General features: G+C 46.3%; 1 protein-coding gene across 7 annotated transcripts in view; it reads right to left on the bottom strand.

Annotated features, from left to right (window-relative positions):
- Positions 1–26,266, bottom strand: part of Tshz2 (teashirt zinc finger homeobox 2) — a 441,921-nt gene that overhangs the window by 198,680 nt on the left and 216,975 nt on the right. Inside the window, exon 1 of one of the 7 annotated variants that reach the window (XM_076930297.1) lies at positions 10,140–10,261. The exons of the other annotated variants lie outside the window; for them this stretch is intronic. The gene's annotated coding sequence lies outside the window, so the exon portion shown is untranslated. Of the gene's footprint in view, positions 1–10,139; positions 10,262–26,266 lie in introns of those variants that run through there. 7 annotated transcript variants of the gene reach the window in all.

The following is a 26,266-nucleotide window of genomic DNA, read 5'->3' as shown; positions in this document are numbered from 1 at the left end:
TTTTCACCTACGTTTTCTGTTATTTTGAAATCTTATCCAAAAGCAGCAAAACCCACATGGTATTTGCAACGAGACAGCTTTGTTAGCCTGTGTATATAAGAAGGTAGCCTCCTCCAGGGTGAGGCTTGGTATTTAACGTGGAGTCATTTGTGTAAGGTGCCGGTGAGATATGCACGTAGAGCTTCTGTAGAAGGGACGCTCAAACACAGAGCAGCCTATTACATTATTACCCCTAAGGATAGCGTCTGCAGTCCTTGAGAAATAACTTGACCCACTATCCAAGAGGAAAAAGTCTCCTCTCGAAGTCTCGGGCCTCACATTGGGAGAGAAGGCAAGCGTGTGAAACAGAGGAGGTTTCTGAGGAATAAGAAAACCATTATATTCTGCTATCTCAGGTTTCAGGACAGCGTGTATTATTATGAGGATGCATCTTAGTGACAATTTAAAAAAAGGAGAGTGAGAAAATATCTGTGGAGAAGGGAAGCCACTTTAGAAGCTTTCTGGTAGCCCCAGTTTGGAAATCATTATCTTTAGAATACCCTCGCCATGGAGATGGCCGTCGATCAGCAACTGGGGAAGAAGAGGAGAAACAAAACCGGAGTGGAGCAATTGCAGCAGAATTGATGCTTCCTTAGTCAATGGAGACGCACAGGCTTTGACTATGAAATCTAACAACTGTTTGCAGTGAAATAGCATTACTTATGCCTTCTCCTCCACAGACTATATAAACACACGTGAGTGCACACACGCCCATCACTCTTTTGAAGACGGGAATGAGTCTATCTCTTTAGTGCCAAGGAAAGGAACACGACTCATTGTCCAGAATGACCTTCGGAAAGAATGGGAGAGAGAGCACACCATCTGTACTTCTTCGGGCTTTTCCCAGTTCACTTGAAATGATGTTCGCCCAGCACACTAAGAATGTGAAGGTGATCCTGCTCCCTCTTGCCTGGCTTGAAGTCAAACAGCCCTTCTCTTCTTTTCTTGGCAAACACTGCTTCTTTCTCTGAAATATTTCATGCAGATAATGGATAATGATCACTTCTCGTTGCCTTTTCTCGAAAACGTCTAACTGCATTAGCCAAGAACGGACCAACTTTAACCCACGTCTTTTGCTAAGTTCGTGGCTGTGACCATTTCCCATTAAGGAAGAAAGGAAGAGAGAAGAAAGTCCGCCATTGCCTCTCAGAAGCTAAATTGGTGTTGTCAGGGAACCGGCAGGTTCTTGTGTTTCGGGTGAGGAGTATTTGCTGTCTTTCGAGTCAGAGAAGTCCAATGTGGAAAGTTGTTTCATGGAGCAGTGCCAAGTCAGAAGACAGGGAAGAGCACGCTGGCCCTGGGGATTCTTTGATCCCACCATGCATGACAAGAGGGGACCTCCTAGCCCTTTCTTTTCATGTTGTGGTCTTCACTGTGACCAGCCCACCAACACAGAATTCCTTCTTGCAGCACCCACTTGGAAACCGAGCTACAGTCCTATCATTGAGCATATGGTTGAATGTAAGGACTGGGGAGAGCATCAGTCTTCTGGCTCTCAGGACCTTGCTCTCTCTTGCATCAATTCTCAGGAAGACGGTTAGCAGAGACTTGAGCGTCTTCACTGTGAGGGAGTCCTCAGCATCCTGGGTGCTTGTTTCCTGACTTACAACGGTCCTGATGTTTAGGTTCTGTGGACACCAACCTACTCATAAGACTGTTGGTCTAAAGTCTTTATGCATGGCACATCATTTGGCCCCCACAGTAGCCCTATCTGCTTTTTACTTTCCCTCTCTGTACAGGTGATGAAATAGAATCAGGGGATGTTAATGGCATTCTCAGGGTTACACACCTGGGTAAGGGGTTGAGTCTGTACCTGTTGGATTCTAGGTTCTCTGCTGGGGTCCTTCCTTTATCTCCTTCTCTGGACTTAATCCATCACTCCTGATTGTTTTCTTTCCAGATCTTTCTGCTGTTGCTATTGTTTCTGTGTGTAGCTGTGTGGATGCACACACAAGTGTATGTGCCTATGGCCGGTACACAATGGTAATGTTAGGCGTTGTTTTCTGTTTCTCTCCATCTTTATGAAGTTATTTTCTGGCAGTTGATTTCTCTAGATGACCTGTGGCTCCAGGAGCCAGGTGTGTCCCCAACACACTCTCAGCCCCTTAGCCTGGAGTCATCTTTCTCTCTCAGGGACCATGTAGTAATGTCTGAAGACTTTCTTGCCCCCCCCCCCCCCCGGAATACTCCCATACAATCATAGTTTTGAACTGTGGCAATGAAGGCCATCTGAGGCTTTGGGAATTGAGGGAGAGGAAGGGAATTATCCTTGCTGCCTCTAGTTGCCGTGGGATTTGGAATTCTGTCTGTTGTGTAAGACAAGCCAGAGGGGAATACGTGGCCACGCTCTTCATGGATACAGAAGGGTTGGAAAGGAGTGGTCTGCCTTTCATCAGACCCTCCCTCTGCCTTGTCCCAGTTTGTCATCACAACACACCTCTGTGGCCTCAGTGCCACCCTCTAGAGACTGAAGATGGCCACAGACCCTGCCTTGAGGGCTGCTGTATCAGGTAACTGAAGGAGCTGGGGAGAGCCCATGGAGCCTAGCCAGGGCAAACCCTACCTGGGTGTCATTGTCACACGAGCAGAAACCCAGCTGTGAAGAGCAGTGTCCAAAGCTGTGTTTCTCAGTTTTAGGTATTTATTCTCCCAAGTTTGACTGAAAAAAAAATAATCTCCTAGCATTATTCTTAATCAATTTCTTCTGAATTTGCTTAAATGCCCTTATCTGAATTGAATATATATATATATATATATATATATATATATATATATATATATATATTATAAAACAAGAAAATAGAAAGAGTTTGTGATGGAAGGGACTGGCAATGTTTAACAGCTCCAGTATGTTGCCAAATGAATCCCTACCGCATTCAATCCTTAATTAAGTAGGTTAGCTTTCAAATGAAGCAACTTACATAACCCAGGCAGCTGGGCCTGGGGATAGACCCACACTGGGCAGCTGCATGGCCCGATTTTCCCAAATTCTGGGAGATAGACAGCCCTCAGCTCTCTGCGTCGCCTAATGGAAGTCCTGTAGGGTCTTCTGACCCTTCGGTTTTGGGTGAAGAGTACTTTGTGCATGCTCCTTTCAGAGTTCATCATCCCTCCCCCGTCTTGACTTCTAAAGGGCACAGACAAACAAGAGGGGTCATAGGTCAGCGAGCTGCTATTCCCTTTTGTGGTATGGTACTGGCTCTTCTCCAGGACAGGGACTTGGGGCGGGCACGCTGCCTGGTGCTTTAACGGGGACAGGGCACATGGCCTGTATGTTGGTTAATCTTTACTGTCGATTTGGTCAGATTTAGAGTCACCACAGAAACACAGCCTATGTGCATCTGTGGTATTTCCAGAAGGTTTCACTGATGAACTCAGGTTCCTCCATTCCATGAGCTGCATGCAAAGGAGACGTGAGGGGCTGGAGAGATGCTCACTGGGTAAAATGCTTGCTATCCAAGCGTGAGCATCTGAGTTCGGATCCCCAGAATCCATGCAAAGCTAGACAGCAGCGTGTGCCCATAATTTCAGCAATCCCACAGTGAGATGGGAGCCAGAGACAGGAGGATGCCAAGAAGGGTGCGGGCTAGCTGGTGCACGTGGTGAACATCAAAGAGATACTCTGCTTTTAAAAAAGGAGCTAAGGACTGACACCTGGGCTTGTCCTCTGTCCTCCATATGTTCTTTGAGACACATGTACACTCCACATATACACACACACACACGCACATAAATACATGCACATGCATATAGACAGATACACATACAGAAACATACACACACATATACACGCTCATGCACATGATTTAAAAAAATAAGAAAAAGAGTTGCCATCTGAGTATTAACACTTATGCGTCTGCTTCCTGACTCCAGATGCAGAGCGACCAGTCCCCTCATAGCCCTGCCTCGCCCTCCTCACTACAATAGCTGTATCTCCTTACACCATGGACCAAGGTAAACTTTTCATTTCTTAAGAGGCTACTTTCAGGTGTTTTGTCATGGCGGCAAAGGAAGCAACTAGCTAACCGCTTGTCACCCGGCTTGGATGCTCCTGTGAGTGTCTTCACAAATACACGCACAGCTGAGCCCTGACATTGCATGGGGCACCTTACCTCACTCCTGGGTGTATAGAAGCTTGCATATAATAATTTTACATATGCCGGAGATACATGGACTATTTCCATATAAAGAGATATGTTTTGTAGTAATCAAATCAGGGCAATTAATAGCTTTAGTCTTTTTAGTATTCCTCATTTCCTGATGAAGAACACATTTAAGAAAGATCCTGTCTCAGGTATTGGGAAATGTCAGCACATCACAGTTTTGTTGACTGTGATCCCCTGCTGTACAACAGAGCACCAGAACGGACACCTGGAGCACCAGAATGGATACCTGGGTCAAGCCAGCCTTTCTTAACCTTCACTCACTGCACTCTGTCCCCAGATCCCGGTGACCGCCATTATACTTACAGTTTCTATGATGCCAAGATTTAAATGCTAGAAGTAGGTGAGTCAGGCAGTGTGTGAGTGACTGTGCCTAGCTCAGACTTCCTCCCCAAAGGCTCTCAGTCAAAGCCTGAATGACACCATCAGGTCTGCCAATGGAAACCTACTTTCCTGAAGGCACATTGGGGAAAAGCCAGCAGGATGTAGATTCTGATCTCTGGGGATTTAACAAAATGAGACTATAGCACATTGGATGGTCTCTGAACAAAACACTTAAAATAAATCTGATTATTATTCTTTGGGAAGATGGGGTTCAAGACAGGGTCTCTCTGTTAGTCCGGGTTGTCCTGGACTCATTATGGAGACCATGCTGGCCTTGACCTCAAAGAGATCTGCCTGCCTCTGCCTGCCAGGTGCTGAGATTAAAGTCGTATACCACCATACCCAGTTTGATGAATCATTTAAGTCTGACAAAATGAAACAAAACATGAAAACTTCCTCATTTCTTTCCCCTTTCCCTTTCTTACTGATTTTAAAATCGTAAGAAAGTAAGCAACCCAGCTTGACCACCAGACGCTTGTCTATCTCACCTCAATCTGACTGACACAATCATTGAGAAGGTCACCCTCAATACCATGTCTCTCCAGTCTCCACCCCTTTTGGCCGCTCCTCTCAACAAATACCTAGTTTCCTCCCAAGTTCCATCAGCTGGATGGAATTCTGAGTCACCATGGAAACAAATCTCTGGACATGTCTATGAGGGGTTATGTAGATTAGATTAATGTGGATGGGAAAACCAGCTGCAAGGCTGGCTAGCGCCCTTCTTTAGGCTGGGGTCCTGGACTGAACAAAAAGGAGAAAGCAAGCTGAGCCCAGCGTTAGTCTCTCTTTGCTTCCTGACTGTGGACACAATGGATACAATGTCACCCGCTGCCTCACGCTGCTGACATGGTGATACATTGTATCCTCTCTCTGTGCACCCAAACAAACCCCTCCTCCCTTAAACTGCCTTTGTCAGGCATTCTGTGGAAGCAACACAAAGACAAGCATGCTCTCCAAAGATGATGTGTTCTTGCTGCCAAAAGACCTACTGTCTGATGAGTGGCCCTCACCTCCAACTAAAGAAATGAATTTGTGCTAATGCAAATCGAATCATTTATTTTCAAAATTCTTTTTACATTTATTTATTAGATTTTGTATGCATAAATGCTTTGTCTGTGTGCGCATCTGTGCATACATGTGTGCCTGGTACCATGGAGGGCAGAAGAAGGCATCAGAGCTGGAGTTCCTGAGACACTATGTAGGTGCTGGATGCTAAAGCCAAGTATGTCAAGGTGCAAACACAATGAGAACTGTCATCTGCTGATCCATCACTCCAGTCCCCAGAAGAAGTTCTTAGCCTGGCAGCATGAAACAAAATTCTTCCAACCCCTAGAGTCCCAACACTTGGGAGGTAGAAGCAGCAGGGTTAGAAGTTCAAGACTACCTTCGTCTACATAGAGTTTGAGGTGACTGGGCTGCACAAGACTCTGTTTCAAAAACTGAACCACGAAGCTGAGGCTCTTGGTGGCATTTAGAGACATTTCGCAGACTACTGGAAGATTTTGTATTCACAGACCCAAACAAGCAGTACCAAGTAGTACTCAGAAGAAACTCCCCCTTCTAGAGACCAGAACCCTGTTCCAAAGTCTCCTCCCTCCACAGGTACATGCGCTACAGAGCTTACTGTATGCGTGGGTCTGCCTTGGAAATGCTTTTGAGAGACATATCATCCCCTTGTGACTCCAATGTCTAGAGCAGTTTTTTTCCAGAGCTCAGAGTCTATCGTGTCAATAATCTGCATATTTAAGAGTCCCCACACGCCCATTGAGAGGATCGATGGAGCTGGTACAGTCTACTGGGTCAAAAATCTGCTTTAAATAGTCTTTATACGCAGTTGGTTGAGTGAATAACAGCGTTTTCCAAAAGCCCCTAAATACATAATAACATGATGGATCACATTAGTTCCTGAAGCTGCAGCCTCGCTATTGCTGATCAGGAAGATGACACGTGCCTTCACAAGTCACTTACAAATGAGCTCACCCTTCCCAGATGAGGGCGTGGCTTTACCCCATCTCTACTTTTCCTATGTATAGGAAAGACCTTCCCCCCACAGAGGCATCCATGTCTACTCAATATTATCCTGTCCGAACAAACTGAGCTCCATTCTGTGACCCAGGGTGGGGAGTGAAACCCAGAGAATTATGGGGTTCTCATTTTGGTTTGGCGACTTCTTCCATTGTTCAGCTGGGTGTGATTTGGACCCACATCTGGTAGACTCTGTTCTATTGAAGCCAGCTAGAAGTCTAGGTTTTGAAACCCCTGTCTAACCCAGTACTGCTGTGAGGATAGCTCAGATCACATGACTTCATTAGATGGGCCATGTCCTTTTCATAGTACCGGTTAATGAGTGCTCTACGCATTTTATCTTTTTGTATCTCACCACACTCCGGTGGTGAGCACAGCATCATTTGTTCTAGTTTCAAGGATGAACAATCTTAGTCTTCCAGAAGTTAAATTTCCCATGACCCCAGATCCAGAATCTGGTAGAATTCAGCTTTGAAGAGAGCTCATGGCTCCCTGGACCAATATCCTGCGCAGCTGTGCAGAGTGTGGTCAACTTTTCAGCATTCCTTTCCACTGGACCCTGCTCTGTACCCTGGAGGCAGGTGAGCGTGAGCTGTGTACTACAGGGGTGGGTGAGTGTGAGCTGTGTCCTGTGGGGGAGGTGAGTGTGAGCTGTGCCCTCTGGGGGAGGTGACTGTGAGCTGTGCCCTGTGTGGGGAGGTGTGAGATGTGCCCTGTGGGGGAGGTGAGTGTGAGCTGTGCCCTGTGGGGGAGGTGAGTGTGAGCTGTGCCCTGTGGGGGAGGTGAGTGTGAGCTGTACCCTGTGTGGGGAGGTGTGAGATGTGCCCTGTGGGGGAGGTGACTGTGAGCTGTGCCCTGTGGGGAAGGTGAGTGTGAGCTGTGCCCTGTGGGGGAGGTGACTGTGAGCTGTGCCCTGTGGGGGAGGTGAGTGTGAGCTGTGCCCTGTGGGGGAGGTCAAAGTGCCAACTGTTTTCCTTGGGCCTGTTGTCCTCTTCATCTCCTCTGGTGCCCACCACACCCTTGCTACGCACCGTTGATTGCTTATTTCTTACAGTGGGGTTTTAGCTCTTTTTAAATTTTGAAGACATGTGTACTTGTTGCACATACACAAGGTGTGATGAGCCATTTGACATGCGTACGGAGAACATGTGATGAGGAATTCCTGGTCGTCAGCAGCCCCTAACTTCTAATGCTGGTCGTTTCTTTGTGTTGGCAGCTTTCAATTTCTTCCCTTCTAGCTGTTTTAAATAGGTGGGCGAATCTTGTTAACTTAGTCCGTCTATCACTCTACAGGTCGCTCTGCATTCCCCACTGGACTTCATCCCCATTGACCACCGTGCTCTTCCATACGGTCACTTCTTAACACTGTTGGCCATCAGGTGACATGTCCCTGCTCAAGATCCTCCAATGGCATCCCTCTTGCTCAGAGTTTAGAAAACTGAGCTTCAAGTCCTTCTGGTTGGAGAACTCTCTGTGCTCATCTCCAAATCTCCAATCTCATCAACCGTGTGTAAGCCCTCCTGACCCTCCATACCCTCACCAACACTGCCAGGGTTTGGCTATCTGGTTAATGGCTGTTCTGACAGTGGGAGGATGCCATTTCAAGGATCTCAGCCTTGGTTTGGTTTGACTTTCCTTGGTAGAGCCTGCTGGTGAGCACTCTTCTGCTCATTTGACTGTGTGTCCTTGAGTCACCTATTTGTTGACTGGACCACTTGTTCTATTGTTAAACTCTATATATTATGGATATTGGGTCTCTGTTCAAGAGGTTAAGGGGAGGCATGTGTGTGTATGTGTGTTTGTAATGTGGTGTATGTATGTGTGTATGTGTGTATATGTGTGTGTGTATGTGTGTGTGTGTGTATTTGTATGTGGTATGTGTGTGTGTGTGTATAAATGTCAGAGTGAAACCCATTGACCTGTAAAATTAACTTGAGTTAATAACTATCAGTTTTCTAGTTTTCTCAGTAGGGTAACCAGAGTCCTTTGCATGTTACTTAGCTGATCTGTTTCTCTCCTTGGATTTTTTTTTTTTATCTTTACCAACTTGGCCTCTTAGTTTTTCTCCAATAGTATAAAAGTAGATGGCTTTCAAAACCACCTAGGAGACATACCTTTAGCTGTGCTTCTATGGGTGTTTCTAGGCTGATGGGTCACTACTTCTTCTCAGGGTTTTGTTTCTGGCAGTAGTTCCTGGAATATGAGTGATATGTAACCAGGGCTATTGAATGTGTTTATTGGAGTTCCTTAGGACAGGCATCTGATAACTATTTCATTGCTTGGGAGAGAAGTCTGATGCATTTTTACATTGTGTCCTTCTGTGTCTCTAGATGAGGATCTGGAAGTGGGATATTTATGATGTAAATAACTTCCCTTTGTACCAAGACCCCGATGGTACCTGGATTTATGCTCGAGCCCCACCCACCCCTGCCTTAGCAAGAACTAAGCCTGCCTATTTGAGCAAGTAGCTCCCCTTCTCACTGGAGATGACAAAGCCTCCACCTTCGCTATGGATGAGCTGTGTGCTCTTGGGCAAGAACCTTCTGTTCTTTGCATCCTACTTCCTCTGAGAAATGGGGATCGTTAGAGCAGTGACCCAATATGGCCTGAGAGGATTGAATGAGAAAACACTATAGGTTTCCCCCCCACTCTTTGTCTATATCTTAGTCTCCCTTCTAGTTTTGGCATAAAGATCTCCCTGGAGGTTTATTCTGTCCTAGGCCAGGATTCCCTCTATTCTCGATTCACAGGCTTTGCTCTGGGGTGCTCATCAAAGAGGCTATTGTATTAGTGGCTTTGGCCATTGCTATGATGAGTGCCTGTCAGAAAGCAACTCAAGGCACTGACAGGTTTGTATTGGATCACAGGTTGCATAGTCCCACATGCTGGAGGCAGTGAGAAGCTAAGGTGGCCTGCCGTCAGGAAGCGGAGGGATATGAACACTGGTACTCTGTTCATTTCTCCACAGTCAGGATAGTTTCCTCCCTCAGTTAAACTCTTGACAGTCATCCTTACTGATGCACCAGAGGTGTGCTTCTTAGTGACTCTAAATACCACCAACTAGACAATGGACACGAACCACCATGGTCCTCAAACAGTTGTTTGATGCGGCCATTTAAATGCCACACGGAGCGACTAGTACGTTATGCGTGGCTGTGATAATAGCCTCCACCAGAAAGCCTAGAACGCAATACATACTTCCAAAATGTCATTTCACTTATTTCAAGGCCTTCCTTTCAGATTTCCACATCCCAGAAATTAAAGTAAATCATATAATCAATGATATCTTAAAGTGGCTGCCAGGGGGCAGTTGGGCTATTTCCAGAATGCCTTCACTAATTTATTTTGCTTATCTTTCTGTTTTCTATAAACACTGCATTATAAAGATCTTTTAAAAGCTACATCCAAAAGACTTTTTCAGTAAGTATGAAATAAATTCTCAGTGATAAGAGGAGAACAGTATGTCATGGTTTTAATTAGAAATGTTTTCCTTTCTTCGTGGTGTAGGATATAAGTACCAGAGCTTACCGAGTGGCTTCTTAGAAGAGACGGAGTACTGTAACTGTCGAGTGGATAAATAGAGGTGAGAATGCTTGGGTTGAGAGCTTGCCCAACGATGATTGTGGTGAAGCACACATCGTCTGTATGTAAATGAACGCTGTGTTCTTGCTTAATTCATGGGGCTTTCAGATGACGGGCCTTTGTTGCCTCGTCTGAGAGTCAGTCAAGAGTCAGCGTGTTTCCTACATCACCTGGCAGAGGCTGACAGAGAACGAGCCAGTGAGGAAGTGAGGAATGTCTGCCAGCTCAACTATCTCTTGCCGGCCAAGTAACTGTTTTAATTATTTGATTATTTATTTAGAGTCAAAGTCTCACTCCATAGCCTGGAGTGACCTAGAACTCACTACACGTAGAGTAGATGGACCTTGAACACATGACAGTCTGCCTTCCTCAGCCTTTCAAGTGCTGGGAGTACAGGCATGTTTGGCTTAAGAACCTTTTAAGACTACAGAAGGGACACCTGCCAGGCATTAAGTCATGCTCAGTAATGGGCTGGAGAGATGGCTCAGCTGTTAAGAACACTTGCTGCTCTTGCACAGGACCTGGGTTCAGTTGCCAGCGACCACGTGGTGGCTCACAGCCTTTGTGTGGTGCGGTAAGCCCATCTCTTGTAATGACCACCTCAAAGCTGGCTCTGTAGACAACCCAGGAGGAGCGGCCCTTCCACAATCCCCTCTTTCCACAAACCCATCCATCCACTGTCAGATCACTCTTCTGTAGATTGTCCCCGAAGGCCGTCTGGATTGATGTACAAGAGCTAGGTAGACAGACACCTGGTGATTTGTATATGTGGGATGTCAGGGATGCCGTCACTGCGTGAGTGATATCCCTCAACTGTTTATGCTGCTTTAGTTAAGTATAAATAAGCAGCAGATGTGTGGGAAGTCGGGTACTTGGAAAATCACCTCTTTCAACCCCAGATCCTCTGACAGCAGAGGCAAACAGAGGTTGCCACCGAATCTTTGGCATGCACTCTTGTTCCCTCAAGGAAGGAAAAGCAGCAGGCAAAAGGCACAGCTTTCCCTGCACTGGGAACTGTGAAGTTGGCCCTCAAACCCTGGATTTACTTTTGGCAATTAACTTTTATGCTCCATGGTTATTTGAAGAATTTGAAGCTACTTTATATTTTTTATTTTTGGTCTGAGGTAGGGTTCCAGGTAGCCCAGTCTGACCTTGAACTTTCTATGGAGCCAAGGATGACTTTAAACTCCCTCTTCAGCCTCCCAAGGGCTGGCCTAGCAGGGGTGCCTCACAACTATCTCTTCTTTGATTGATTTCATCCCCACTCCTGTCTTGAGCACCAGTGTGCCCCCTTTCAGTCTGTTTTGCTGTTATTTGTTGAGGCAGGATCTCCTTGTGTAGTTCAGGCTGGTCTACAACTCGTGATCTTCCCGCTCGTGTCTCTGTGGTGCTGGGATTACAGGTGAGTATCACCATGGCTGCCTCTTTCTGCCTGCTTGTGGAGGACAGCACACTCTGTGTCAACTGAGGGAGGGAAGGAGCGAGGGAAACAGAGAGAGAGAGAGAGAGAGAGAGAGAGAGAGAGAGAGAGAGAGAGAGAGAGAGAGAGAATAAAGGATGTCCTTCCAGTGAGTATCAGAAGCTTGTTCATTTCCGCTTGTGCCAGGTGCAGATGTGCTTTCTAGAGGCCATTTGGCAAGTGTGTGTGTACATGTGTGTATGTATGTGTGTGTGTATGTCTCTGTGTGTATGTATGTGTTTGTGTATATGCATGTGTATGTATGTGTGTGTGTATGTATGTGTTTGTGTGTATGTGTATATGTATGTGTGTATATATGTGTATGTATGTATGTGTGTATGTGTGTATGTATGTATGTGTGTATGTGTGTATGTATGTATGTGTGTATGTGTGTGTATGTATGTGTATTATGCTTGTGTGTATGTATGTGTATGTATGTGAGAGAGAGAGAGAGAGAGAGAGAGAGAGAGAGAGAGAGAGAGAGAACGAACAGAGGGAAGAAAAGAAGGAGAGAAGCAAGAAATAAAGAAAGCCACAATTCCACAAATAATACATGAAGACTGGCAGTCAGGGGAAGCATCCAATCAGAGGCGTGAGTTTTTCTCACTGTTCTCGGGCCCCAGTGCACATAGGATCTGCGTGCAGTTGCTGTTAGCACAGCATGGAGAGGGCTTCCTCAGATAAGTACACAAGGGACAGCATCCGTTCTAGGGTTTCTGTGGGATGGGGGTCATCAGGATGACAAAGTGCGGGTGAATTTCTCTGTGATGACCTTGTTCTGGGGGCCCCACTCCCATCTCTTCCATCCAGATTGTAAGAAAGAAATATGGAAAAGGGAAGCGGCTTTCGGTATAGTGGGAAGGGGGCAGGCCTTGGGGAGGTGCTTCTAGCCCCTTAATTAAATAATGGAGCATTTCTTTGAAAAGCCAAAGGCATACTGTGTGTCCCATGCTGGGCTTCAGAAACACAAAACCAGGAGACATAGGTGTTCTGACCTTGTGGAGATTAGAAAGTTGCAGGTGAGCTAATTAGATATGATTACAATGTGTGAAGCCGGTGAGCACTCCGTCATCTGTGGGGTTAGGTCACCCCATCATCTGTGGGGTCAGGTCGACTCTCTGCCGTATACTCTAGCAGTAAGCATTAAGTCCATGGCTAAGGAAAATCCAGGGCCTACGTCGTGTGTGTGTGTGTGTGTGTGTGTGTGTGTGTGTGTGTGTGTGACTTTGTGGGCAAGCTGAGACCCTGTGAGGGAAATTATTGATGTCACTCTGGGGATTGCTCTTTACAGTTTAGTGAGGAGCCCCCATAGGCAGAACTTACAAAGCCTTGGCACCACTATGGTCAAGCCCTTTTTGCTGGCCCCGAAGGCTTCACACTTCAGTATGTTGCTGCTCTGTTTGCTCCTTCTTAAAAACAAAGGTACCCACAGTGTCTGCACTCTTGAGAGTGGGTCAAGGCTGTGCTGGACCATCAGTTCAGAGACTGTGTTGGTCTGGGCTGGGGAGATGGCCCAGTGGGAGGACTGGAGTTTGGATCCTCAGAAGGGGATGTGGCATTCCAAATGCTGTCCCAGCATCCAGGAGGCAGAGATGGGATACCAGAAAAAGCTACTTAGCTAGACAAGTCAAATGGCTGAACTCCGAGTTCAGTGAGAGACGCTGCCTCAGCTAATGAAATGGAGAGTGATCAGGAAGGTCTCTCAACATGGCTCTCTAGCCTCCACACACACAGGCACACACGCGAACAGGCATCTCCACAAACATGTGAGTCCACACGCATGCAGACAACAGATTATGCTCTGAGATGGTCATCTCGAGCCACCTGTTGTCACGTTGCCTGAGACACTGGAGTGACCAATGCTTTTATATTGTTCGGGAGGTAAACACTGGGATGCTTAGACTCTAGGTTCTCAATCAGGAGAGGGGGCAGTTATGCCCCCTGGCCCCTTGGCCCTTGGGGCACATGTGGAAATGTCTGGAGACAGTCTAGCTGTCACCATTGGGGAGGGAGTTAATACTAACTAGCATCTAGACCTGGGACATGCTAGCCAACTTCCTTCAAGGCCCAGGGAAACCCTCCATAGCAAGCACGCACCAGTCCCATGGTGTGAGTCCAGGCAAGGTCAGGATACCTGTATTGGAGATCACCAGATTGCTACAAGGCTATTTAAAAATATATCCACAGATAGCTCCACAGCCTGAGCAGAGACCATGGACCAATACAAACCCTGGTGCCCTGATCTCAAGTGCTGGGAAGTTCAACAGAAGGAGTTCAACATCTGGAAACAGGTGTGTCTGAAGTGAATTTTCTCATCTGTTTGTGGGATGCCGGCAATTCCACAAAACCAGGCTCCTCCCCCACCCTGTGTGTGTACATGTGCATGCCACATGTATGCACATACGTGTTGCCAGACAGGGCTATGTCCTCATCAAACCACCTAAAGTGACATGTGATCGTCACAAGCATGTGCCGCCATAAATATTGGTAGTTTGTTTGGTACCTGGGAACCCGAGATTTGAACTTTTTCAAAAATGACTTTTAGAAAATGAGTATGGTGGTAAACCTTCAACACTGTGGTTTGTTTTAAAAGAAAAAGAAAAAAAAAGATGGAAAAAAATGAGGAAAAATATGGCTACAGTCCTGCTTGCTCCCTTCGAAGTCACTGCTGAGGTAGGTCTGAACAGATGCATCCAAGCCTAGCTAACATGAAACAAATGCTTACTGTATCACAGGAAGCCACAAAAGCAAGGGCCCCATCAATATTTCACGAGAGCCCCGGGGAAATGGTAGATTGCAATGCTGTAGGGCAGCCAATGGAGTTACACACAGGGGTTTTGTACACTTAAAATAAGCAGCGCCTGAAAAAAAACAAAAAACAAAAAACAAAACCACCCTTCGGTTTGATAGAAACCGTATAAAACTGCAGACAGGAGACAATTAAACCACTCACCAAATTCATCCACGTCGCCCTGAGAGACTACTTAATAGCAGGTGTGACTGCGTGCGTGTGTATTTCCCTCCCCCTCCCCCTTCAGGAAAGCAATAATAAAGATTAACATTTATGAAAAGGAAGATAAAATATTGCAGAGCAAAATGAATAATTAAAGGCAGTTTTGAAGAACACTTGCCACCGTGCGCCCATGAAGCCTTTGCCACGGCTACAAAATGTGTTTATATAAAATATAATTATAAATAGACAGAGGCCATAAGGGAGACCCACTGACCCTTATTTGTTTTGATGCTAAAAAAAAAAAATACCCAAGAACTTTGAAGTGTTTCCTAGGAATGTGCCGATAACCTGACTCGTGCATTCTTCATTATATCATCGGCTGCACTGTGTGCCTGGCTCTTCTGTAAGGCCTAGAGCTTGCAAAAAACATTATTCAATAAGAAGGTATGAGGTCAGCAATTTCTTTTCCAAAGTCCTTTGTTGGGGCAGGAAGTTGTGCATGCAAAGCAAATTGTGTTTTCTACGCTGACATATAAATTCGCGACCCCAAATTCTCCTAATTCTTGGAGGAAGCTTCAATTCTGGGGAAAAGAAGTCACACCAGTGTTTGTATAAGTTCACCTTGGAAGGTGGCTTCAGACCCCACAAGATCCAAATCTCAGCAGGGGTGACTATTGCCTCCTGGGAATTGGTTGTCTCTGTGAGCATCTTTCTCTCAGATGAGGTGAGAAAAGCCCCGGGGAGGACTTTGCAGGTGTCTGGCGGGGACAGGTGAAGTAGGTCCCTGAATATCTTTCCATGTACACACAGGGAGCCCCCACAACAAAGAAGTCTCCAGACCCACATACCAATACCACTGGGGTTTCTGTTTCTCATCTTAAAGCAGCTCATATCCCTTGAGCCTCAAATCATCACAACTTCTTTGTTAATCCAGTGTCCCAAGTTGCCAGCTGCTCCCTGACTTCACCCACATCTATTAAAAAGCTTCTAAAGTCACAAGGCCGGGTCCTCTGTAGACAGAGGTCTTGCCATGACTAGGGAGGCAGGAGGAGAGAGGAGGCCATGGCTGTGCACCGAACATCCGTTCCATGACAGCAGCAGTCCCTGCTCTCCGAGTTTTGGGTACCGTACCCCGTTTGGCCCGTTCAGGGGAAGTGTTTAAAGTGTCTTTCTTTATAGATAAAGGGACATTGTCCAAAATTATTGTCAGAGGAGGGCAAAGCTGAGACCCAAATCTTAGACTTAGCCCCAAAGTCCTCGTGACCTCATGGGGTGTGTGGCTCTGGTGCCTCTGTGTGCGTGTGTGTGTGTGTGTGCGTGTGCGTGTGCGTGTGCGTGTGTGTGTGTGTGTGTGTGTGTGTATACACATGATTACGAGGGCAGTGTGAAAACCCCAGTCTCATCATCTGCAAAGGAGAAAGGGGAATGATTTGGGGAGGAAACAAGGAGAAAGCAAGGAAGCAAACACACCATCTTTAAAGAAAATGTATAATTATTGTAATCATTTATTTATGTAGAACCCAGAGCCTTGTGTATGTTAGGCAACGGCTCAACTACTGACATCTATTTGAAGCCCCAAATTAAAGATACGAGAAAAACATCCAGGAAGCAGGAGCAGATCACTAACACCTCAAGGGAAAGATCTGGGTAGGACTAGTTTTGTTTGGATAGTTTGCTGGCTTTTTGGATGCCGAATATAGAGGGCGTGGGTGGAGAAGGAGAGAGAGCTGGTGTAGGGCTGGCAAGAATGAAGTTAGAAGCTAAGGCAGTGAGGAGAGGAAAGTCAGGGGAGGGAAAGAGAGAGGAAAAAAGGGAGAGGGGGTGGAGGGGGAGGGGGAGAGGGAGATGAGAGAGAGAGACAGAGAGGAGAGAGGGAGAGGGAGGAAGAGAGAGATGAGAGAGGGAGAAAGAGGAGGGAGAGAGAGGAGAGAGAGGAGAGAGGAGAGAGGGAAGAAGAGAGAGAGGCGAGAGGGAGAGGGAGGAAGAGAGGGAGAGAGAGGGAGAGGGGTAGAGAGGGATAGAGAGGGAGAAAGAGGGAGAGAGGGAGAGAGGGAGAGGGAGGGAGGCAGAGAGGGAGAGAGGGAGAGAGAGGGAGGCAGAGAGGGAGAGAGGGAGAGAGGGAGAAAGGGAGAGGGGAGAGAGGAAGAGGGGAGAGAGGGAGAGAGGGAGAGAGGGAGAGAGGGAGAGAGGGAGAGAGGGAGAGAGGGAGGGAGAAAGAGAGGGAGAGAGGGAGGGAGAGAGGGAGAGGGAGAGAGAGAGGAGAGAGGGGGAGAGGGAGAGAGGGAGAAAGAGGAGAGAGGGAGAGGGAGAGAGGGAGGAGGGAGAGAGGGAAAGGGAGGGAGGGAGGGAGGGAGGGAGGGAGAGAGAGAGAGAGAGGGAGGGAGAGAGGGAGAGAGAGAGAGAGAGAATCAGGTTGTTTTTAAGACCTGTGAGCACTGAGGTCTGCACCAGCCTGTGGCATCCCATCCCAAGGAAGCAGATTCAGATGTATTAACATTTTACAACCCAACCCAAAGAATCGAGTTTCACTTAGCCCCGGAGGCTTCCCCCAATTATACAACCGTCTGCATATGCTCTGTCAAGTACGTGCATTCATCCTTTACATCATCTACATATCTTTACTGCATATTATGGGTTTAGAGACTCCCATACACTTCGGTGTGAGTGGGATTATAGTTTAAGTACTCACATAATGAAAAGTTTCCCTTCCAGACTGCATGATCTAAAAGCGAATGGCTGAGCACAGCCTCTCTTCCTGCATTATCCTTCGGAGTTGAAATGTTACTGCTGTAGCAGTCAGACCTGGTTCCCCTTTGTTAAACATTTCTCAGCTGGCTCGTGCAACATCAGGGGTCAGTGACTTGTGTCTGTAAGTAGGACAAATGGGTTGATGTCCGACACCTGCCAGGTCACACGTCCTGCAACCTTAGGGGGAGTGCTTGATCTCCCTGGGTTTCCATTCCCTTAACCATCAAAGGCAAGCTCCGAGAGACCCCTCCTCCCCCAGTGGTGTGCTGAGGGTCAGAAGGAATAAATGATATAATAGTTATTAAAGTACATGCTTTGAATCGATGTGCATCTGCATGGGTGTCGGCAAGCTTTTCTCCCGGCGCTCGGGGGTGAGGCCATCAGAGGAACTGGTCTTCTTGTTTCTGTTAATGTCTGTCAGGATTCAGCTCTCCATTGCTAATGGGCCCATCGTCAATCAATCATGGATTTAATCAATCCATCACTCAATATTTATTGAAAGCCTACTATGTACAAGGCCCAGGAGAGCTGTGAAGGGGTGCCATCAATAAAACTACATGCTGTGGGACAATCAGCAAGTGGATTCCGACTTAACCTCTGGTTGGCTTCATAATGGAGTGGACTCCAAGCAAGGGAGAAGGTGAGCAGAAAGACAAAGGAAAGAAAAGGCACAGCGGGGCAGCCTTCGGTGGTCTTTCCTGACCCTGAAAGGTCAGAAGACCAAATACATTTAAGCCAGGGCTCCGCATCTGATGGTCACAAGCCAAGTCAGACCCACTGCCTGTGGGTAAAATCACATTGGGATGTGGCCAACCTGTTGGCTTCATCTGTAGAACTGGGAAGTCGCAACGCAGGGCACATATGTTTATTCTTTGATGCTGTCCAGGGAAAACTTGATGGCTATTATGGTTTGAACCTGGAATGCTCAGTCTCAACCCCACCCCTAGGTTAAAAGCTCTGTCCCCAGCTGATGGCACAATTTTGGAAGGCTGTGGAAGCTGAGGAGGAGGTGGGTTACTGCTGAGGTTACTGTGATGGTGTGTACGTGCACGGCCCAGGGAGTGGCACTATTAGAAGGTGTGGCCCTGTCGGAGTAGGTGTGGCCCTGTGGGTGTGGGTTATAAGACCCTCATCCCAATTGTCTGGAAGCCTGTTCTGCTAACAGCCTTCAGATGAAGATGTAGAACTCTCAGCTCCTCCTGAACCATGCCTTCCTGGATGCTGCCATGCTCCCATCTTCATGATAATGGACTGAACCTCTGAACCTGTAAGCCAGCTTCAATTAAATGGTGTTTTTATAAGAGTTGCCTTGCTCATGGTGTCTGTTCACAGCAGTAAAACCCTAACTAAGACAGGGATCCTGAGGGCATCTGAGGTCGGGTCTTTGGAGGTTACACTGGTCTCACCCCCCCTATTCCTCTCTTTTGTGCCCTGACAACCAGACAAGAGGATGCTGCCCTCCATCACACGGTCCCACCACAGCAAATGAAAATCTGCCAAACTGAGCTCAAATGATTCCTCCCATTAAGCTATAGTCTCAAGCATTTTTTTTTTTGTCACAGAAATAACTAACACAGTGACCCACATTTAAGGCATCCTGTGATCCTGTGAATAATTAACTATTCCCAGTTTTTTTTTTTTTTTTTTTTTTTTTTTTTTTTTTTACAAAACCAAGTACACAAATTCTAACAATACCACCCATAAAGAAAGCACTGGCATTCTCCACATATTCTAACATGGCTTCAGACATCATGAACGAATGCTGTACTATCTTATTTTGTAGACAGGGAAACTGAGGTGTGAGGTAAGTTGCCCAAGGTGCACTCAGCTGGTCACTGAGATTCGATGCTGGCCACCTCTGCCTCATCCCGAGCCACCTGATCACAAAGGCAGGTTTTTCCACGCCTTGGCTTCTGTGCTGTGCCGAGGTTTGCTCTCATATGCACACTCTCATATGTATTCTAACTTAGCATTTTCCCTTTGAATAATGGATTATCACGGCATTTGTTCCTCTCCCTTTATCCTAAGAAATTATATTCAAAACACTTTGGATGTGACGTGCCTGTCATATGTATTTTTAAACTTTTTCTCTCGAGACAGTTGTAGATTCTCACACGGCTTTAAAAACGGATGCAGGGTGAGCTTGGGTACCCTCTCTCTGCCCGGTTGCACCCAAGGGCAGCATCCTGCAGGATAACCAGGAGTAAAATCACAGCTGGCAAGTGGACTCCATACCACCCGCCCACCTACGCAGATCTCAGGAACCCTGTCTATGCATGTGAATGTGCGTTTAGTCTTCATCCCATATGTAGACTGTCACCATTGGCATCGCATTTGTGTGCAGAGCCGTTCCATCTCCGGGAATCCTCTCTGGCCACATGCTTTCCTACTTTCTCCAGAACGGCCTTTGTGTGTTTTTAATATCTATTTTTTCCCATGACAAGAAAGTTCTAGGAATACAGTACATAAACTTTTGAGGGTGTTTGCTTTCTTCAGCATATTCATCATATATATATATATATATATATATATATATATATATATATATATATTACATATATTCTATACATATATACACAAACACACACACACACACACACACACACACACACACACACACACACACACACACACACACAGTGTTTGTTTGCTTTGAGATAGAGTATTTCCATGTAGCCTTGGCTGTCCTGGAACCTGTGATATAGACCAGGCTAGACCAGGCTATATAGCAATCCTTCTGCCTCTGCTTTCAGAGAACTGAGGTTTCAGGTTTGCCGTAACATGCTCAGCTCTACATTGGCCTTTTCAGACAGTGTCTCTTCAGAACTTAGACTATCCCGGAATTCACTACATAGCCCAAGCAATTATGAAACATTTAGATTGTCTTAAAATATGAAACAGTCACTCATGTTGAAACGATGTTTAGTGTCACCCATGGGATCGAGTCCTCTCATGGTTGTAATCCTGCTCAGCCGACTAATGATAGAGTGTCCTCAGATAGATGTTTCTGACTAACTGAGCTCTCTAGATCAACACCCACTAGCAGAAGTTTGTGTGGTGGTGAAGGGGTTAACTCTCTGAGCTGTCCTGTCCCCCAGGAGCCACTGGCTCCTGTGACTTCAGAGCCCCTTTGTTGCTTGTTTGATGGAAGGAAGGACTTCCCTAGTTTTACTTCATTTTCATTGATTAGAGTTTATATCCAATGGCTCTTTTTTCCGGAAAATGCAATTCAAGGTATTAAGAAAAAAAATACTGAAAAGAAAATTTCTTATTTTCTTATATCTATTCTGTCACTGCGAGGGCAACTTGAGACGACAAAAGATCTTGAAAAAGGAAAAGGGTTCGTGGGGCAGGCAGTCAAGCCCAGACAAAGGCACACTTCACATGATAAACAGTCTTCCACGCTTTTTGAAGAGCGTGCAAAAGTCCTGTGGGTGCCAAGGGCTTCAGGGAGCAGGCCTTCTTCAGGAAGACCCACAGCTCAAGGTGGGGGGCTGGTGGGGACAGAGATAAATCCCAGCAAATGGACTTATTCTTTAAAAACATGTTAAATTGTGTGTATATAAGTGTGTGTATGTGTGTGTGCTTGTATGTATGTATGTATGTATGTGTGTGTGCATGTGTATGTGTGTGTATGTGTGTGTATGTGTGTGTGCATGTGTGTGCACATGTGTGTGTGCATGTGTATGTGTGTGTATGTGTGTGTATGTATGTGTGTATGTGTGTGTATGTATGTGTGTATGTGTGTGTGCATGTGTGTGTGAGTACACAGTCGTGCATGCACATGCCTTTGCCGCACGCATATGGGTGGAAGTCAGGGGATGACGTCTGCTGTTGATTCTTCTCTACCACCTTGTTTGGGATGGGGCCTCTTGTTCACTCCTATGCATACCAGGCTAGCTGACACACAAGGTGCGAGTCTTCTGTCTCTAACTACCATCTATCTCTCTCTCAGTAAGCACTGGGATTACTGGAGAGTGTGTCGCTGTGTCTGGCTTTCACGAGGCCCCGATTGCGGTCATCAGTGCTGCGTGGTGAGCACTTCTACTCTCTGAACCCTCTCCTCGAGCCTTGCCCCTCTGATCTGGGGCAAGGCACGGGAGGGGAAGCTGGTTGTGGTGGATGGGTGGAAATGCTGAGGTTAACACAGATTTCTTGTAGCCATGACCAAGATGGTGTTAAAATAGCAATGCCGTCTTTGGGTGTGTGAAGGCTATCTTCTCAAAAGTCATTTGGCAGAAGAAGTAAAATCTGTGGAATGGACAGACTGCTGGGAATATCTGCACACAGCCGAGCGTTTTCCTGGAAGCTGGGGGAGCAGACTTCTTATTTCTTGCTACCTACATGTCATGGGTGGTGGAGGCTCGCACTGACCATAAGCCATCGGAATGCATAGGGACAGAGATGCCTCGAAGCAGTGTCAGCATGAAGGTCATTACCCTGGCCACTCGCTTATTTTGCCTAACTTTGCGCATCTGCAAGGCATTAGCAGTTGCAAGAGATTGATGCGACGGTTTGAGTAATCTGGATGAACTCTAACGAGAACCCAGTAAAGTATTATAATTTTAAATGTGTCCAGAAAATAATTGAAATTCTGGCTTAGCTTCATCATAATGCAAACTGCTGGATATATTTAACAGCTGACTGGCTTAGCATGGATATTGCTTTAGAAATGGGGTCATATTGTTTTTACAGAATGGTGTTGCTCTCCAACATGTTTAGGAGGGGGCACAAAAGCAAGAGATCACGAGGATACCCTTAACCTTCCAGTCTACCTATTCATGGTTACGGCGGAGATCTAAGTGTTTGGTGCGCTCTGCACACATGGAAGGGGTTGACATTGAACTAGACCTGGTAACGAGCCTTTGGCAGCCAGAGTCCTCACCCTTACGGCTCAGACACAAAAGCTCTGCTCTCTCTCTGTTCACGATTCCATAGTCTGGTCAGAGACAAGGAAGGCAGAGCATCTCCCACGAATCCAGAAGATGCCACAAATACTCTTCCAGTGTAGGTGGTCCCTGTACATACCTATAAAGTGTCTGTGTGCGTGCTGTGTGTGTGGGCTCTACACATTTGTGTGTGCACACGCCTGTCCATGAATGCACATGTGGAATCCATAGGTTAAAGTTAGATATCTTTCTCTAATACATACATACATTTATTTATTTATTTATTTATTTATTTATTTATTTATTCAAATTGAGAGCCTGGGTTCTCACTGAACTGGAGACCACCATTGGCTGTGCTGGATGGTCAGTGAGCTTCTTTTTAAAGCAGTTGCTAGGAACCACACTCAGGCCCCACCCTTGCTCAATAGACACGTTTCCTCAGTGAAGAGACTGAGCCATCTCTTCAGCCCTAAGGCATTTTATATTTCTGAGCCACTGTTTCACTTCATAACCCTGGCTCTTCTGGGACTGACTATAGATCAGGTTAGCCTCAAATTCACAGAGATTCTCCTGCCTCTGCCTCTGCTGCCTGAGTGCTGGGATTAAAGGCAAATACCACCAACCCTGGGTCAAGATATTTATTTTTTAAGTACAGTTGCCAACAATGGAAAGAACAGCCTCACAGATGCTCATTAATCTGAGGATTCTATAATACAGGACCCCACATTCTTGCCAGACGACACTCCCAGGGCTGGGTGCATGTTCACTCCCTGGTGTAAAGTGTTAAGTGGGCATAGCCTTGAAAATGAATCACCCAGAGATTCTCGCCCCCCCGCCCTGATTTCCATTCTCACTCCCAGCCTGCTCCTCTCCCCCTCTCCTCACACCCCACCCCTGATCACCATCCCATTCCCCTCCTCACCCTGTCTCCTACCCAATTCCCTCTCTCCATCCACCTCCAAGACCATTTTCCTCTTCTGAGTGCGATTCACGTATCCTCCCTTGGGGTCTCCTTACTACTCAGTTTCTCTGGGTCAGTAGATTGCAGTAGCATGGTGGTCCTGTACTTTATGGCTAAGATGTAAAATGAATTTACAAATTTAAAAAAAAAAAGAAAGGAAAGAAAATGAAGAAACTTTGCAATCTCATCAATCTCATCAACAGGTCAGGGCTGGTCTTCTGCATGCTGCTCGCTTTAGAGAGGATTGGTTTTCTTGTCCCAGGCACCTCAGCCTTCTAAGCCATGTGGGTGTGACCCCCGTGTCTATCCCTGACTATCTTCTGAACATTACTCAGTGTTGTCTTTTTTAAAATCAGAAGTCACTGAGCTGGAAGTTTAGTGGGCAAAGGATCTGCTGCTTTTGCAGAGGGGCCAGGTTTGGTTCCCAGCAGCAAATCTCACGGATGCAAGTAACTCCAGTTCTAGTGGATTCTACCCTCTCTTTTGGCCTCTGAGGGCACATGGCGGATATGTATGTATATATATATATATATATATATATATATATATATATATATATATATGTATATATATATATATATATATATGTGTGTATGTATATGCATGCATAATACTCAAATAAAATAACAATAAAAATGAACAAATAATGAATAAATAAAAACAAAAGGCTATAAGCATATCAGAGGTGTCCATCTAACCTTGGGTCAATTCTGAGTCCACATGCACCCCCAGCTTGGCTTGGAGGAGCTGAACACACACATATGCACACATGTGTGCGCACACACACATACCTTAGAGGGGAGAATACAGATGTATGAAGGAGATGCCAGCTTTTGGCAGGTTGGATTCAGCAATTTAAATAGACTTTGTATTTACTTGGAAATTTTGGGCCAAAGGAGAGATGGAAGATTGGTCTTCTGCTGATACAGAGGAAGCTTCCCGGATGATAGCCGGCTTCCATAGGAAACAGCTGCTCACTGTGGGGCCTGGGCAGAGCAAACCATGTCTCTCCTTCCTACGCCTTGCCTTGAGTTTGACAGTGTGTCCCACTGAGTGATGTTTACACCAGCAAGCCCATATCAGAGACTAACGTACACCAAACTGTCTTGGGACAGTGTCCAAACTGGGGCAGGAGAGAGCTTGGGTGCCCAGTGGAAACTCGGAAAGTCTCCCCATCCCGTTAATGTGGGTGGCCTTCATGTCACAGAGGAGGTGGCTCTCTCCCGTCTGATTGACACTTCTTTAAGTGTTTCTCACTTTTGATAAGACATAATTCATTTTCTTTTTCCTTTTCTTTTATATGTTGGCCTTTGGAGACAAGGTCTTATTCCATAGCTCAGGTGGGCTTAGAATTTATGATTCTCCCGTCTTAGCCTCCAGGGTTACAAACTTGTACCACAGCCGCCAGGCCATATCCTTTAAGAAAAGACTGACACATGGTATAGATGACTGGTAATCTGTGGGCTCAGAAAAGGTGGATGCAAAAGAGTATGTGCTGAGAAAGATGACTAGGTACCTGACCTGTGAAAAGGAAAGAGCTGCAGCCCGAGTCCAGCAAACCCTGCCGTGTACAAACCGGGCTAACGTGGCTGAGTTTGGGATTTTGCACTAAAACATGGGAATTTGGGTATTTACACTCAAGCTCATGACTGTCAACTATTGACCATGCTTATTTTATTATAAATACTGTCATATTGTTGCTCATATAGATTTTTAGAAAAGTATGTGTGTGTGTCCCCATATTGTGTAGCCATGTACAACTGTGCATAGGTCCGTGTGTATGTGTGTGTGTGTGTGTGTGTGTGTGTGTGAGTGTGATGGGCAGAGGTTTCCATCTCCTGAGCACAGGGAGTATTATAGCTGAATACTGCAATGCCCAGCATTTAAGTGAGTGCTGAGGGACTAATCTCTGGTCTCCATGCTTAGACAACCATGAGCCACTTCCCCTGCGTACCCATTGTTTACAGGTGGGCTATGGGGATTGGAACTCATGTCCTAACACTTGCAAGATATGAGCTTTAGTCACCTAGCTGTGTCTCCGGCCCCATGACACAGTGCTTTATGGGTGTCAAACCAAGTTTCCGGAGCACACTCAACCACCGCTTTACCAAATGCCCCAAGTTTGATCTTAATACAACTCTATACTCCCTGATGCTCCATTTGAATCATGATTGAGAAAGCTGATTGACTGTACACATACACACATACCCACATACACACACACACACAGATACATACACACAGAGACACACACACATACCCACCCATACCCACTCACCTACACCCAGCACACACAGAAACAGACACACACACACACACACTCACCTACACCCAACACAGAGAGAAACACATGCACACCCATACCCAACACATATACACATACACACATACCCAGTCACCTACACCCAACACAGACACATAGATACACACACACAGAGATACACACACATATACAGATACACAGACACACACACACACACACACACACACACATTGACTTGAGAGCTATGCAAAGCAAGTGCCCTACTCACATTTCGGAGGCCCTGAACCTATAGACACAGTACTTAGAAAACACAGTCTGTAGAGAACAAAAGACAACTCTATGTCATGAAAGAACCTGAAGAGAGACATCTGCAAAGTGCTGCATGCGCATTGGCCTTTCCCATCTTTATTTTCCCATGAAGGGAAGGAAGGGCAGCTCCTTGATCCTGGGGGAAGACGGTGGCCTGCCGGAGACAAACAACAGAAGGTCAACGGAAGCCTGTCTCCTTTCCAGTGCGAATTTGACTACGTAACTTCCTTCAGCCTCAGCCTTTACATTTTACTACCACAACTGCAGCAACTGCTATTGTCACCGTTGGTCTGAAAGGTGAGGAGGAAGACAGCAGTAATTCCACAAGATTCTGCGAGCCTTACGCGATGGACATGAGTCAGAGCTTATTGTGCGAGCTAGCAGGGTCACGTGGTCCGAGAAGTGTGCCGTGGCAGGGCAGAGCTGAAGGCCACCGCTTCCCATCCAAGCAGCAGGAGGGGCCAACCACTGTCCCCACCACTCCTGATACA

The sequence above is a fragment of the Arvicanthis niloticus genome, chromosome 2, assembly GCF_011762505.2.
Source record: "Arvicanthis niloticus isolate mArvNil1 chromosome 2, mArvNil1.pat.X, whole genome shotgun sequence".
Classification (NCBI taxonomy): Eukaryota; Metazoa; Chordata; class Mammalia; order Rodentia; family Muridae; genus Arvicanthis; species Arvicanthis niloticus.
This window is presented reverse-complemented; position numbering and strand designations above follow the sequence as displayed.